Source organism: Schistocerca serialis, chromosome 9 (genome assembly GCF_023864345.2).
Source record: "Schistocerca serialis cubense isolate TAMUIC-IGC-003099 chromosome 9, iqSchSeri2.2, whole genome shotgun sequence".
Lineage (NCBI taxonomy): Eukaryota > Metazoa > Arthropoda > Insecta > Orthoptera > Acrididae > Schistocerca > Schistocerca serialis.
This window is the reverse complement of record NC_064646.1, coordinates 148,307,818-148,324,158: the sequence shown is the minus strand read 5'-3', so window position 1 is coordinate 148,324,158 and position 16,341 is coordinate 148,307,818. Positions and strand designations below refer to the sequence as shown.

The 16,341-nt window shown below is 44.4% G+C and overlaps 1 protein-coding gene across 1 annotated transcript in view; it reads right to left on the bottom strand.

The window, feature by feature from the left end:
* LOC126419127 (solute carrier family 35 member G1) overlaps positions 1–16,341 on the bottom strand; it is a 611,097-nt gene that overhangs the window by 451,422 nt on the left and 143,334 nt on the right. The window lies entirely within an intron of this gene.

The following is a 16,341-nucleotide window of genomic DNA, read 5'->3' as shown; positions in this document are numbered from 1 at the left end:
GATTGTAGCCTATCGCGATTGCAGTTTATCGTATCGCGACATTGCTGCTCGAGTTGGTCGAGATCCAATGACTGTTAGGAGAATATGGAATCGGTGGGTTCAGGAGGGTAACACGGAACGCCGTGCTGGATCCCAACGGCCTCGTATCACTAGCAGTCGAGATGACAGGCATCTTATCCGCATGGCTGTAACGGATCGTGCAGCCACGTCTCGATCCCTGAGTCAACAGATGCGGACGTTTGCAAGACAACAACCATCTGCACGAACAGGTCGACGTCGTTTGCAGCAGCATGAACTATCAGCTCGGAGACAGTGGCTGCGGTTAACCATGACGTTGCATCACATACAGGAGCGCCTGCGATGGTGTACTCAACGACGAACCTGAGTGCACGAATGGCAAAACGTCATTTTTTCGGATGAATCCAGGTTCTATTTACAGCATCATAATGGTCGCATCCGTGTTTGGCGACATCGCGGTGAACGCACATTGGAATCGTTTATTCGTCATCGCCATACTGGCGTATCACCCGGCATGATGGTATGGGGTGCCATTGGTTACACGTCTCGGTCACCTCTTGTTCCCATTGATGGCACTTTGATCAGTGGACGTTACATTTCAGATGTGTTACGACCCGTGGCTCTACCCTTCATTCGATCCCTGCGAAACCCTACAGTTCAATAGGATAATGCACGAGCGCATGTTGCAGGTCCTGTACGGGCCTTTCTGGATACAGAAAATGTTCGACTGTTGCCCTGGCCAGCGCATTCTCCAGATCTCTCACCAACTGAAAACGTCTGGTCAATGGTGGCCGAGCAACTGGCTCGTCACAATACGCCAACCACTACTCTTGAAGAACTGTGGTATCGTGTTGAAGCTGCACGGACAAGCTGTATCTGTACACGCCATCCAAGCTCTGCTTGACTCAATGCCCAGGCGTATCAAGGCCGTTATTACGGCCAGAGGTGGTTGTGCTGGGTACTGATTTCTCAGGATCTATGCACACAAATTAGGTGAAAATGTAATCACATGTCAGTTGTAGTATAATATATTTGTCCAATGAATACCCGTTTATGAAATGCACTTCTTCTTGGTGTAGCAATTTTAATGGCCAGTAGTGTAGAACTCTCGGCCGAAATAAATGCATTCCCAGCCTCGCGGAAATAGGACACCACTTAAGGCTTAAGGCTGTGCCCCGAGATTACGAGGATAGGCAATGTTTCATTGTAGATCCCTTTGCTTTCGAACTTTTTAAAGGTCACTTTTGCCTCAGTTTGCAGAGAGATCTCTCCAGTTGGGCTTCTGCAAGTTAACACTTGTCTCGAACACTTCATGTTCGAGCATTTCTTTACTTGATAGGAGTTTTGAGTGAACTGTAACTTGTCATGTTTAGAGCCATAGTTTGTCGTTTTCGTTGGGAAGAGCTACCGACTCCACATTGCAGCACCGAGGACACCTGGAGATAGACACACTAGCGAGCGATTTCCGTATGTTGCTCGTTGACCATCCGTGGGTGCAGTTTGCAGCTTCAGTACACCGTCCGCTGCATCAGCCGCAGGTACAGCCACGGTAACAACGCTGTGCAGTGCGAAGCATCGAGTGTGGGTTTGGGAGAGACAGGTGAATTTCAGAATAGTTAACACGGGATTCAGTAAGCAGTAAGAAGTCTCTAATGCAAAACAGTACTCGATCCTTTAGTGATAAACTTATTCTTGACTTAAGCTGTTTCGAGTCAAATGGTCGCTCATTTCTCAATTAGAATTAATGTAATTTTCGTTAACATATGACACGAAAAGTTATAGCACTTATTCCCTTTGCTTAAAGTCTACCGGTCTTGCCTCTCCATTTTCAATTATATATTATGTCTTAGAGTTTTTCTCAGATTTACCTTTGTTTTATTGTACAGGGTTATTCTAAATGATGCACCCATTTTCGAAACTTTGTATGTATTCAAGTACAAATCCAAAATGAACAAGTTTTATACCAATGAAGGTTCTAAGTTTTTGGCAGTTGGGTAGTGATGGTTTCAGGAGCGACAGGTAGAGTTCACGTGGAAATAGGGCAGACATTCCATTTAATTGTCAGTTGCGAGTGAGATGGTAACAGTGGAGCACAAGGTTTTCTGCATTCTTGAGTTCACGAAAAGTGAGTCCCAAATTGCAGTGCAGCGGACATTTTGTACCAAATTCGGTGTTCAACCACCAGCTCACAAAAGCATTAGCCGTTGGTTTCAGCAATTTAAACAGACTGGGAGTGTGTGCAAAGGAAAAGGTACAGGCCGACCACGTGTGTCAGAGGATGATGTCCGATGGATTCGAGAAAGTTTTGTGCACAGTCCCAGCAAGTCTACCAGCAGAGTCAGTTGAGAACTTGGGATACCCCAACCAACTGCATAGAAAGCTCTGATATGGCATTTGCTATACAGGCCCTACCGATTACAACTCGTGCAGACTCTCAACCCCAGTGTCAAACTAATTAATCACAAATTATAAAATTTATTAAATTGCCATCAAACATTATGAAAAACATACTTTGAAACTTCCTCTTTTCAGTGGTATAAAGTTTATTCATTTTGGATTTGTATTTGAACAAGTATGAAGTTTTGAAAATGGGTCCATCATTTAGAATAACCCTGTATTCTTGTTCTGTTTTGCATTGCAGATCGTCCGAGGCAGAATCCTTTTCACGCTTGTAAGCAGCTTGTGGCTAGCCAAATTTTGTGTTTGTTTCTTAATCAATAAAATGTTACTCACTGGATGACATGTCTCGTTTAATATTTCCCAAAGTCATTATATTTATTGTCTTCAAGTATGATCCTGTAACAACTACTTAGAATTAGTGCCATTATTAATTCCCGATAAAATTCCAATTAACCTCTTACTATCGTTTCCCTAATGCGCACAGACTTTTAGTAAGTGCTGAAGTTCGTGGGCGCCCATATATCAAGGGATCCAGCACGTTTGCAATTGATTCGAACATTAAGTTACGCACAAGCTAGAGTAGGCAAATTGACAACTTCATCCTCGCCTTGAACATGCTTGCCCATCTAAGAAAGAGGGCGTGATAATATTAATTATTTGTTATGATACGGTATTTCTTGTAGCAAAAACTTGTTCGAGAGTCGATAGCATCTGCTGTTGTTATCCTGTAAATAATAACAACATCGACGTGGTAACGGTAATGTTTGTATTTGTAGATTTGGAGAAGGCTTTTGACAATGTTAACTAGACTAGAGTTTGGGGAAAGTAGCAGAGGTAAAATTCAGGAAGTGAAGGATTATCTACAACTAGTAAAGAAAATAGACTGCGTTTATAAGAGTAGAACGACCTGAAAGGGAAGCGGTAATTGAGAACGAAGTGACAGTGTTGGACCCTACCCCATAAATTATTCATTCTGTGTATCGAGCAAGCAGTAAAGGAAACCATGGAGAATTTTGAAATGGAATTAAATTTCAGGAAGAAGAAATAAAAGTTTAAGGTTTGTTGGCGACACTGCAATAGTGTCAGAGATGGGAAACGACTTGAAGAAAAGGAATCAATGCCTCTTGAAAACAATTTATAAAGGGCGATCAAAAAGCTTCCGTTCGAAGGCCGTGCAGTCCAGAATCGGTATGCCAATGAGGCAGAATCGCCTTGAACACTGAGGCAAACATCCCACCGATGCACCAGGTTGAACATACCCATTTGATAGAACACCGTGTCCTGCTGTGTGATATAGATCAGAACTGCCTGCTGCACTTACACGTCCAACAGGATTTTTCGGCCCTTCAAGGCCTTTTTCAAGGGACCGAAGGCGTGATAATCGTATGGGGAGAGATCAGCACTTAAGGGTGGGTGCTCGAGTGTAGTATCTCACTTGAGTTGGCTGGCCTACCATATCGACTGGCGTCTTATGTCGATTCTCGACCAGCACGGAACTTGGCGCACCATTCCACAACGGCGATTTCGACAGACATGCAACCTACAAACATTCTTCATTCTCCAAATGATGTCTACAGGTGCGTGTGCTTCGGCAGCCAAGAAAAGAATAACAGCACGTCAGTCCTGTTTGGATGCATTTGGTAATAACAGCCCCATAGTTCACGCTTCCGCATTTACCACACGCCCATCAGAGAGACACGAATGCCACGCTAATTCCTTGCCTAATGTTAGTGCTTATAACCTGCATTCGCACTACGTTGCATATACACTACAGCAACGCCCTCAAACGGATATTTTTGATCGCCCCTAACATAAGATGACATAAATCATTGAAGTAAAAGAACAGTGATGGGGTGTAGGCGAAATTATTCAGTCGACGCTGAGGGAATTACTTTTTTTAGTCAAATACGAATCAAAAGTAGTAGATGAGTTTTGCCATCTAGGCAGAAAAATTAGCAAACGTTGCCCAAAGTAGCTCTCCATGCTACTCTATCATGTGCCAGCCTCTTCATCTTCGAATAATTTACATCCTTCTGCATCCGTTTACTGTATACATCTCTTGGTCTCCCTCTACAACTTTTAGCTCTCACACCTCGCTCCAGTACTAAATTGGTGATCTCCTGTTTCTCAGAACGTGTCCCATCAACCGTTACATTCTTTTAGTCAAGTTGTGTTACAAATTTCTTGTCTCCCCAATTGTATTCAGTACCTCCTCATTAGTTACGTGATCTACCAATCTAATCTTCAGATTTCTTCTGAAGCACCATATTTCAAAAACATTTATTCTCTTCTTGTCTGAACTGCTTACCGTCCACGATTCACGTCGGCAGAAGGCTACAAACCAAACAAATCTCTTCAGCGAAGACTCCCTAAAACTTACATTTATAATCCAATTAATAAATTTCTCTTTTCCAGAAACGCTTTTCTTGCCAATGCCAGCCTACATTTTATATCTTCTCTGTTTCGGCCATCATCAGTTGTTTTGCTGCCCAAGTAGCAAAACTCGTCTACTACTTTTAGTGTATCGTTTTCCAATGTAGTTCCATCAGCATCATCTTATATAATTCGATTACATTCCAGTATCTTTCTTTTGCTGTTGTTGATGTTCATCTCATAAACTCATTTCAAGACATTGTCCATCCCGTTCAACTGCTCTTTCACGTCCTTTGGTATCTCTAACAGAATTACAATGTCGTCGGCAAACCTCAAAGTTTTTATTTCTCCTCTCACAATTCTAATTCCTACTTCAAATTTTTCTTTCGTTTCCTTTACTGCTTGCTCAATGTGCAGATTGAGTAAAATCGGGGATAGGCTATAATTCTGTCTCACTCACTTCTGAACCACTGCTTCCCTTCCGTGCTCCTCGACTCTTATCACTGCCGCCTGGTTTCTGTTTTAAATAGCCTTCGCTCCCTGTATTTTACCCCTGATACCTTGAGAACGTCAAAGACAGTATTCCAGTTACATTGTCGAAAGTTTTTTCTAAGTCTATTAGATGGTATAAACGTAGATTAGACACCTTCTAAGAGAAATCGTAGGGTCAGTATTGCTTAGCGTTTTCCACAATTCCCTGGAATCCAAACTGATCTTGCCCGAGATCGGCTTCTACCAGTTTTTCCATCCTTCTGTAAGGAATTCGTGTCGTTGTTTAATAGCCATGACTTTCAACTGATACGTAATTTCAGCATCTATCTTCTTTGGAATGGGAATTATTACATTCTTCTTGAAGTCTAATGGTATTTCGCCTGTCTTATACATCCTGCAATGTCTGTACACGTATATTATAAAATTCCCCGCCGCGTTTCTTTGTCTGCATGAGAAGGCTAATATCGGGAACTACTGTAGGGATTTTGATATGGTTTTCATTAATAGTTCGACTGATTCAGGAGGAAGGTTTGTGTATGTAATTCATTACTGCCAGACGTATCGTTTGACCGTAGGTATTAACACTTAGTGCTTATATCCTCGCAAATCTAATATAAAGGAAAATTTAAGCATTTTCATGTACTTTGTGAAAGGCTACGTACGGAAGTGGTATGTGGACGATAAACAGTGCAGACAAGAAAAAAAGACTATTGAGGATTTTGTAGCTAGATCGAGTAGTTAATAAAGATGTGCTAAAAATAATTAGGGAAAACAGAAAAGAAAGAACGAGTCAATTAACACAGTGCTTCACGTAATCGTCAGTTTGGCAACTGCGCGAAGTATTGTTTGTGGCGGGAGGGGGTGGGACGGGAGAGGGGTCGGGGGGAAAACCTAGGCTTGACTACCGGAAGCACATTCAAATGGATATCGTTTGCGGTATTTGTGCAAAGTTGAAGAGGTCTGGATAGGAGAGATTAGCGTAGAGAACGGAATCAGACCAGACTGGAGAGCAAAACAACAAGAAATTTACTTACCAACTTAGATATGTCATTTAATTTGTATCCGTGAAGCGTTATAGCGACATGTACAAACAATAATAGACGTCTTTAGCGAACTATCTTTAGCACCGTTTAGGAATATTTCCTTCCCACAAAAATGGCTCTGAGCACTATGGGACTTAACTTCTGAGGTCATCAGTCCCCTAGACTTAGAACTACTTAAACCTAAATAACCTAAGGACATCACACACATCCATGGCCGAGGCAGGATTCGAAACTGAGACCGTAGCGGTCGCGCGGTTCCTGACTGTAGCGCCTAGAACCGCTCGGCCACCCCGCCCGTCCCTTCCCATATCCAGCTCGTTCTGCACTCTAGGATGATCAGTGGTATTGATGTTATTGTTCGTTAATGCTCAATTGTTTCGTTACACCTGCGAATTCGTCTTTTCCGTGAGCATATACACTCCTGGAAATTGAAATAAGAACACCGTGAATTCATTGTCCCAGGAAGGGGAAACTTTATTGACACATTCCTGGGGTCAGATACATCACATGATCACACTGACAGAACCACAGGCACATAGACACAGGCAACAGAGCATGCACAATGTCGGCACTAGTACAGTATATATCCACCATTCGCAGCAATGCAGGCTGCTATTCTCCCATGGAGACGATCGTAGAGATGCTGGATGTAGTCCTGTGGAACGGCTTGCCATGCCATTTCCACCTGGCGCCTCAGTTGGACCAGCGTTCGTGCTGGACGTGCAGACCGCGTGAGACGACGCTTCATCCAGTCCCAAACATGCTCAATGGGGGACAGATCCGGAGATCTTGCTGGCCAGGGTAGTTGACTTACACCGTCTAGAGCACGTTGGGTGGCACGGGATACATGCGGACGTGCATTGTCCTGTTGGAACAGCAAGTTACCTTGCCGGTCTAGGAATGGTAGAACGATGGGTTCGATGACGGTTTGGATGTACCGTGCACTATTCAGTGTCCCCTCGACGATCACCAGTGGTGTACGGCCAGTGTAGGAGATCGCTCCCCACACCATGATGCCGGGTGTTGGCCCTGTGTGCCTCGTTCGTATGCAGTCCTGATTGTGGCGCTCACCTGCACGGCGCCAAACACGCATACGACCATCATTGGCACCAAGGCAGAAGCGACTCTCATCGCTGAAGACGACACGTCTCCATTCGTCGCTCCATTCACGCCTGTCGCGACACCACTGGAGGCGGGCTGCACGATGTTGGGGCGTGAGCGGAAGACGGCCTAACGGTGTGCGGGACCGTAGCCCAGCTTCATGGAGACGGTTGCGAATGGTCCTCGCCGATACCCCAGGAGCAACAGTGTCCCTAATTTGCTGGGAAGTGGCGGTGCGGTCCCCTACGGCACTGCGTAGGATCCTACGGCCTTGGCGTGCATCCGTTCGTCGCTGTGGTCCGGTCCCAGGTCGACGGGCACGTGCACCTTCCGCCGACCACTGGCGACAACATCGATGTACTGTGGAGACCTCACGCCCCACGTGTTGAGCAATTCGGCGGTACGTCCACCCGGCCTCCCGCATGCCCACTATACGCCCTCGCTCAAAGTCCGTCAACTGCACATACGGTTCACGTCCACGCTGTCGCGGCATGCTACCAGTGTTAAAGACTGCGATGGAGCTCCGTATGCCACGGCAAACTGGCTGACACTGACGGCGGCGGTGCACAAATGCTGCGCAGATAGCGCCATTCAACGGCCAACACCGCGGTTCCTGGTGTGTCCGCTGTGCCGTGCGTGTGATTATTGCTTGTACAGCCCTCTCGCAGTGTCCGGAGCAAGTATGGTGGGTCTGACACACCGGTGTCAATTTGTTCTTTTTTCCATTTCCAGGAGTGTATTTACTGAGCAATGTAGATTAATACATTTGCATGATGTGTCACTGCCAAGCAAAATAACTCGATGAAACCTGCACCGTACATAGAGTGAACTGCTACAGCAGAATACAGTACTGAAGGTAACTGAAAGAAATACGCAATGAGACGAAGATAAATGACACTTTTAGCCAAACACGTAACTAACTTGCAGGCACCACGCTGTTTGGTGGTCCTCTGGACATCATAAAAGAAGAGTATATTTCTTAATAGGATGTGTGATCACTACGGACGCCAGTGAATGCTCTGTAACGTGCTCCAACGAGGATGGTGAGGAGTTCAAGTGGTAGGGCTTTCCATTCCTCCGGCAGTGCGGATGACCACTGCTGGATGCCACGCAGCAGTACCTCTTCTCAACGCCTCCCACACGTGTTCGGTGGGACGTAAATCGGGAGAACGGGCAGACCAGCCCATTGGTCGAATATTCTTTCGTTCCAAGATCTCCTCCGCCTGTGGTGATCAATGTGGTCGTGCAATCCATGAAAATTCCATAGAAATGAAGTCAGGACAGAATGCACTCCTCAAAAGACGGACATGAGGAGGAAATACAGTGTTACAATAAAATCAGTCGGTGAGTGTACCGCATTCGTCAATGTTACGTATTCCCACCTCTAATAAGCACCCTCCCCCTCTCCACACATCTCACGTCTTCCACCGACGTTTGCTCAATTGTCTTGTCAACTGCAGCATATGTAGCAGTTTATGATCTGGCTACGTAGCTTGACGCACAACAACTCTGATTGCCCACCTCTCATTATACAACCCCTCACACTAAGATATTCTGAAAAATCAGTCACTGTAATGGTACAGGATGCGGGGATCTGGGAGTTGTAAACAAGCGAACCCATACTCAGCACTGAGAACTTTATTGCTTCACAAAACAGTTTACACAAGGCACACGCTGATAATTTGAACACATTTAATCTCCAAGTCAAAAACTCATACTACAATTACATAAGGTCACAAAATATTAATCGAAAGCGCTACGGAGATAAATGAAAGTTATGAATTTCCAAAATAGATTAAGAGCGTTAAGGATTTAATTAAACAAAGTCACATCAAAAGGCATATAAAAGCGCCATCAAAAGTAAGTCAGAGACAATGCACTTCCAAAAATGATTGAAAAATAATTGAAAGGTGCCAAGCATTAAATTAAAAGACAATGAACATCACAACTTTAAAAATACCAGTAGTTAAATTAAGTATCTACATAGTTCAAAGATACCTTGGTGCATTAAAAAAAATTTAAAGGTGTCAATGATAATTCAGAATAGTTTAACATTGAAATCTCAATTAAAAGGCTCAAGGAAGAACTTAATTCCAAGAGGCTTCCACTGACAGGTTAAATTAGAACGTTTGATTTATTCCAAAATCCTCTGGGAGTAACTGATAAATAGAAAGGCCTCGACCTGACAGCCTTTCTCCAGAAACTGTTTTTTACATTTGACATCGGTCCCAACAGGCCGTTCCGATCATTTTTCCACAGATGGAATAAAAATCAGTAAGTTTTGGAACTCTAAAGCAGAAAAGCAATAATGTTAAAAAGCATATAAGTATCTTAAAAAATTAAAAACCATTTAAATAAAGAACCAGCCTTGCATCTTTTCCAGTGTCCCCAGTGTCGGCCGTTGTGGCCGAGCGGTTTAGGCGCTTTAGTCCGCGACCGCTACGGTAGCAGGTTCGAATCCTGCTTCGGGCATGGATTTGTGTGATGTCCTTAGTTAGGTTTAAGTAGTTCTAAGTTGTAGGGCACTGATAACCTCTGATGTTAAGTCCCATAGTGCTCAGAACCATTTGAACAATTTTGTCCCCAGTGGCTCCGCATGCGACGAGGGCTGCCCATCCCACAGCCGTGTCAGACTCGTTCTGTTATAATGAAAACGTTGAACAGGGGAACAGCAACCACTTTTCAACATAATGTTACTCCTAAGACAGAAAACAGGACGCGGAAGAAAAAGGGTCCTATTACATCGAAAAGCGATTAAAACAGAGCAAACGAGGGAAGACAGAAGCAACTGGTGAAAGAGGTAGGGTCGAGGGTTTCCCAGACCCAGTATGAGAAGGAAGTCGCCCCAAACCCAACTACCCCACCCCCGTCCCGAAGGTGGTTTAAAATGTTATAGCTGAGAGTAAAAACCACTTTCACGGAGCAAACAAAAGACCTTGCTTACTGCGGGGAACCAGAAGGATGGTACCCTCCGCTGCACGCCGCACAGTGGCTTGCGGAGTATGTAGTTATATGTAGGTATTGCACCAGGATAGTAGACATTGTCTGTAAGGTTTCGCAACGATAATGTGGGGATGACTCGTTACATAAAATAAAAATAAAGGTTAGTCTAGAAGCAGAGATCAATGCCAGAATACAAGCAGGAAAGCGCACAGCCTAGCACAACTGCTTCCGTCCAGATATCTCTCCAGACAGTTCAACATTCGACTGTACAAAACCCTGGTCCAGCCTGTTGTTCTATATGGCTGTGAGACATGGAGTATCCGGAAACACGACTTCCATAAGCCCCCTGTTTTTGAGAGAAAAGTGCTTCGAAAGATCTCCGGTCCGGTTCTGGATGCAGATACAGGGGAATGGAGGATCAGATACAACCAAGAGCTTGAGGATCTATACCAGCAGCCCAACATAGCAGGAACTGTCAAAGGCAAACGAATGCAGTGGGCCGCCCATGTGGCCGGATGGAGGTTCACAGATGGTCTCGGAAACTCCTGGATTTCACACCTACAGGAAAGAGACCACCAGGGAGACCCAAGGAGCGTTGGACGGGTGGACTCCATGAAGATTTAAACCAAGTGTCAATAGATGTGATCGGATGGCGGATAGCAGCAATGGACAGAAAACAGTGGAGGACGAAACTAGTAGATGCGTGCGGTCCACTGGGCCTGATCACGTAGTAGTAGTAGTAGTCTAGTATGACGATGGGGAGGCGACAAAACTCGGTGGATTCCTTCCGGAAAGAACGGAAGGAGAGACGTGCAGCCGTAGTCTTCTCGACAGTGTGGAGTTTATTAGAGGGCGCAGCAGCCCACATCTCCGAGTGAAGAGAGGTCTTATTGTGCCCTGCAGTTCCGCACCTCGGGTCGTCAAAATGAATGCTGTGCGAGTAATCTCTTCTCTAGGCGCTTAAGTCTGCTGCTACGGTCGCAGGTTCGAATCCTGCCTCGGTCACGGATGTGTGTGATGTCCTTAGGTTAGTTAGGTTTAAGTAGTTCTAAGTTCTAGGGGACTGATGACCTTAGAAGTTAAGCCCCACAGTGCTCAGAGTCATTTGAACCATACTCCGAAAGGAACCTAATTGGTATACAGTCTGGACCAGAAGACTGGCTTTTATTAAGTGAATTAAGTTGCTTCACTACTCCGAGGATATTTACTTCTATGGAGTATGCTGATGCAGTAGCCCGATACTTAACAATCATATGCAACCGTTCGCTCGACGAAAGATCCGTACCCAAAGACTGGGAAGTTGCACAGGTCACACCAATATTCAAGAAAGGTAGTAGGAGTAATCCACTAAATTACAGGCCCATATCGTTAACGTCGATATGCAGCAGGATTCTAGAACATATATTGTGTTCAAACATTATTAATTACGTCAAAGATAACTGTCTACTGACACACAGTCAACATGGGTTTAGAAAACATCGTCCTGTGAAACACAACTAGGTCTTTATTCACATGAAGTGCTGAGTGCTATTGACAAGGGATTTCAGATCGATTCCGCATTTCTGGATTTCCGGAAGGCTTTTGACACGTGCCACACAAGCGGCTCGTAGTGAAATTGCGTGATTATGGAATATCGTCTCAGTTATGTGACCGGATTTGTGACTTCCTGTCAGAGGTCACTGTTCGTAGTAATTGACGGGAAGTCATAGAGTAAAACGAAACTGATTTCTGGCGTTCCCCAAGGTAGTGTTATTGGCCCTTTGCTGTTCCTTATCTATATCAACGATTTGGGAGACAATCTGAGCAGCCGTCTTCGGTTGTTTGCAGATGACGCTGTCGTTTATCGTCTAGGAAAGCCATCAGAAGATCAAAACAAACTGCAAAATAATTTAGAAAAGATACCTGAATGGTGTGAAAACTGGCAGTTGACCCTAAATAACGAAAAGTGTGAGGTCATCCACATGAGTGCTAAAAGGAACTCGTTAAACTTCGGTTACACGATGAATCAGTCTAATCTAAAAGCCGTAAATTCAACTAAATACCTAGGTACTACAATTAGAACAACTTAAATTGGAAGGAACACATGGAAAATGTTGAGGGGACGGCTAACCAAAGACTGCGTTTTATTGGCAGGACACTTAGAAAAGTGTAACATACCTACTAAGGAGACTGCCTACACTACGCTTGTCCGTCCCTTTTAGAATACTGCTGCGCAGTGTGGGATCCTTACCAGATAGGAATACATCGAAAAAGTTCACAGAAAGGCAGCACGTTTTGTATTATCGCTAAATATGGGAGAGAGCGTCACAGAAATGATGCAGGGTTTGGGCTGGACATCATTAAAAGAAAGGCGTTTTTCGTTGCCACGGAATCTTCTCACGGAATTCCAATCACCAACTTTCTCCTCCGAATTCGAAATATTTTATTGACACCGACCTACATAGGGAGGAACGATCACCACGATAAAATAAGGAAAATCAGAGCTTGAACGGAAAGATATACGTGTTCGTTCTTTCCGCGCGCTATACGAGATTGGAATAATAGAGAATTGTGAAGGTGGTTCGATGAACCCTCTGCCAGGTACTTGAATGTGATTTGCAGAGTATCCATGTAGATGTAAACACGAAAGCCGAAGGAGGGAATGTTATGGCCTGGGGAGTGTTTTCGTGGCATTCCATTGATGATTTCGTCATTCTGGAAGGTACAGTAGATCAAAACAAGTAGGCATTTGTCCTTGGGCACCGTCAGCGTCACCACCCACTACATGCAGTTTCTTTTTCCTCAACACGATTTCATGTACCAGAAGGACGATGAAACATGTCGTATAGCCCTCAGTCTATGTGCGTAGTTCGAAGAGTACCGGGTTGAGTTTACCACACTCCTGCGGCCACCAAAGTACACGGATTTTAATCCAATCGAGAATCTGTGAGACCACGTCTATCGGGCATTTATCGCCATGGATCCTCACCGGAGAAACCTAGTGCTGTTGGCCACGGCGCTGGAGTCGGCTGGATTCACATTCCTGTCGGTGCCTTCCAGAACCTCACTGATTCTCTTCTCGCAGCGGTCCGCCTGTTTTTGACAATGTTGCTTGGCAGCGTATAAGGTAAGAGAAATTATGATCAGCAGATGTCACAGGGGACAAGAGTAACATCGATCAATGGCGTGGAGACTGCCCACTGAGTCACTACGAATTGTACGTAGGAGGTCTGTTAGATAAAATTTAGGGCTTCGTTAATCGCTGTCAGGTTCTCCGTGAAAACACCACCGGTTACATGTGACATGTGGCGTTTCCCTGGCGTTCCCGGCATGAAAACACCACACGTGACCCGCAGGAAAGAGAAAACGATATCTCGTCTTAGCCATGGTTTTAGAGCCGTCAATATAGATGACTATAACACCAACTGAAAGGAACAAAGTACTGAAAGGAACAAGCACTGAAAGGTCTTGAGACCGACTGAAACGTCAGGACTAAATTGTCTTTTTGACCGGAACGGAAGTTTTGAGAGTGCCTTGTAGCTGCTTCTAGATGCCGGAATAACGTGTACCGATTACGCTGCACGCAGTGGCAGGCTCAGTAAAATTTGTTCACTTTTAGCAAGAGAGACAACCTGTAAATATTGGCTGGCCGTTAGAAAGCCTGTCCCAAAATAGAGCATCTCTCAGAAATACTGCGTGGTGTGGGGGAGGAGAGGTTCGTGAGGATGGATGGTGGAGGGGGGGGGGGAGGGGAGGGGACGGCGTGTTGCCAAGTAGCTGACCCCAGGACAGAAGAGAGCACGGCCGAGAGCAGAAGCACATGCTCCACTGAGGAACTTGCCAACCATCCCGTCACATGGAGATTTCAAGCCACAGATGTTTCTTGAAGAGCGTCTGTCAAGCTAGGCAAATTCCAATACTGACTAGATGTTGACGAATTATAGTCATCCAGGTAGCTTCCAAAGAAAAGCGAATAAAAAGAATGGGAAACGGCTGTAACAGGTCGTGTCCCTCTAGAAAAGCTGCAAAGACCGTTTCTACGTAAACAGTCAAAACGATAACTATTGTTCACTCACAGATACCTCGAGAATGCGTCTTCAAAAAGTTAGGCTATAATAAACAACCATTCTGTACTCGAAAAAGCTGTACTGTATATGGCTATAACATTGCAAGAGAGAATTCCTCAATTACGTATCACTAAAGCTGGCTATGGCTCAGTAATGGGAGCAAAACTGCGCCAACAAAAAAACTTCGCTCACTTGCAATATAAACCGTCCGACAAGTAACAAACCAAAACAAACTATATCATTTCGTAACAAAGGAAATCATTAACTAAAGTCATATCTTTTGGTCAAATGCTCCTTTTCTACACACGATGTAAAATCTACTAATTTATGTAATGTAACAAAGCAATAAATTTATATTTGTTCTTACGCATGTTTCATTAATAGTCTGTGTAATGACGATAAATAGTGTAGTCATTTGTGTTATTAAATATAAGCCATTTTGGTAGTCGATAACATGTAAATGGTCAGAGGGTAGCCGAAAGCACTACCAAAACACGCACGCGTAGTCTTTAAAATGACTAGCTCTCATCATTAAAATAGAAAACGTGAAAGATATCCGTGAAACATGAATTACTTGAAGCTTCCTGACAGATTAAAACTGTGTGCCGGATCGAGTCTCGAACTCGGAACCTTTGCCTTTCTAGGGTTAAATGCTCTACCATCTTTTTTGTGCTGATTTCGTTTTGTTCGTTATTGTTCGTTGTATTTGTTCGGTGGGAGGGGGGGGGGAGGGGACGTTCCATGACACCTGTTCAAGTTTATAGTTGATCCGTTCAATCAGTTTTCTTATTACAGACGGCCGTTAACCCTCTGACCGAACACGCTGAGCTACCGTGCCGGCATCATCGGAGCGCGACTCACCACACGTCCTCACAGTTTCAATTCTGCCAGTACCTGCCAATCTTAATATTTGAATACACCACCGCGCCTATTTGTGTGCCGTACAGTATTTGATTCGCAAATCTGTGCCTAACCATACTGTTCAGTCGAGTATATATCGTTGTAAACTTTTAGATGCGTGAAAAACTAGCTTTCACTTGAAATGGTACACAGTAAATCTTCTACATCAGGCACGACGTTTTTATTTATTACTACTTTACAACTAACTGTTCGCAACGCATTTTGAGACAGTACCTGCATATATCACTGAATGTACCAGCAAAGTTATATCATTGTACAATACATAATTCTGGAGATATGTTTTCATAAGCACTATGATGGGTGAAAAGCTAAAAAATGGAACACGACTTCCCAGACTACATTCATTCAGAGTTTCATAATGACAACACTTCGCGACTTCCAACAACGTTGAAGAGCAGTTTCAAATCTTTTTTAAACTTTTTCAATCTTAGATGCTTAAAGGCAAGTATTTAACACATCTAAATGACTACCCGTGGTCTAGGGGTCAAATCTTCCCTCTAGTAAAAAGGTTAACGAGAGGTCCTTGGTTCAAGTCTTCCCTCGAGTGAAAAGTTTATTTTGCCGGCACGGTAGCTCAGCATGTTCGGTCAGAGGGTTAGCTGCCCTCTGTAATAAAAAACTGAGTTAATCGATCAACAACGAACTTAAATGGATGTCTTACGACGTCCGCCCCGAGCAGATGCAACGAACGAAACCGAACAAAATGAGATTAAAAAAAAGGGGGGTAGCGTCTTTTATTCATAATCAAAAACGTCTTCGGTCCCGGGTTCGATCCCCGTCACCGCCTAAATTTTGATATATAATCAGTATTGGCGGCCTTACTTCCGGCATAAGAAGCCAGCCTCATTCTGCCAACGGCCTTGTCAAAGAGGGCGGAGGAGCGGATAGAGGTTCAGAGCACTCTCTTGTCCTAGGGGTGGGAAATTGCCCCTAAAGGCGGAAGAATCAGCAATGATCAACGACATGAGGATGCAGAAGGCAATGGAAACCACTGCATTAAAGAC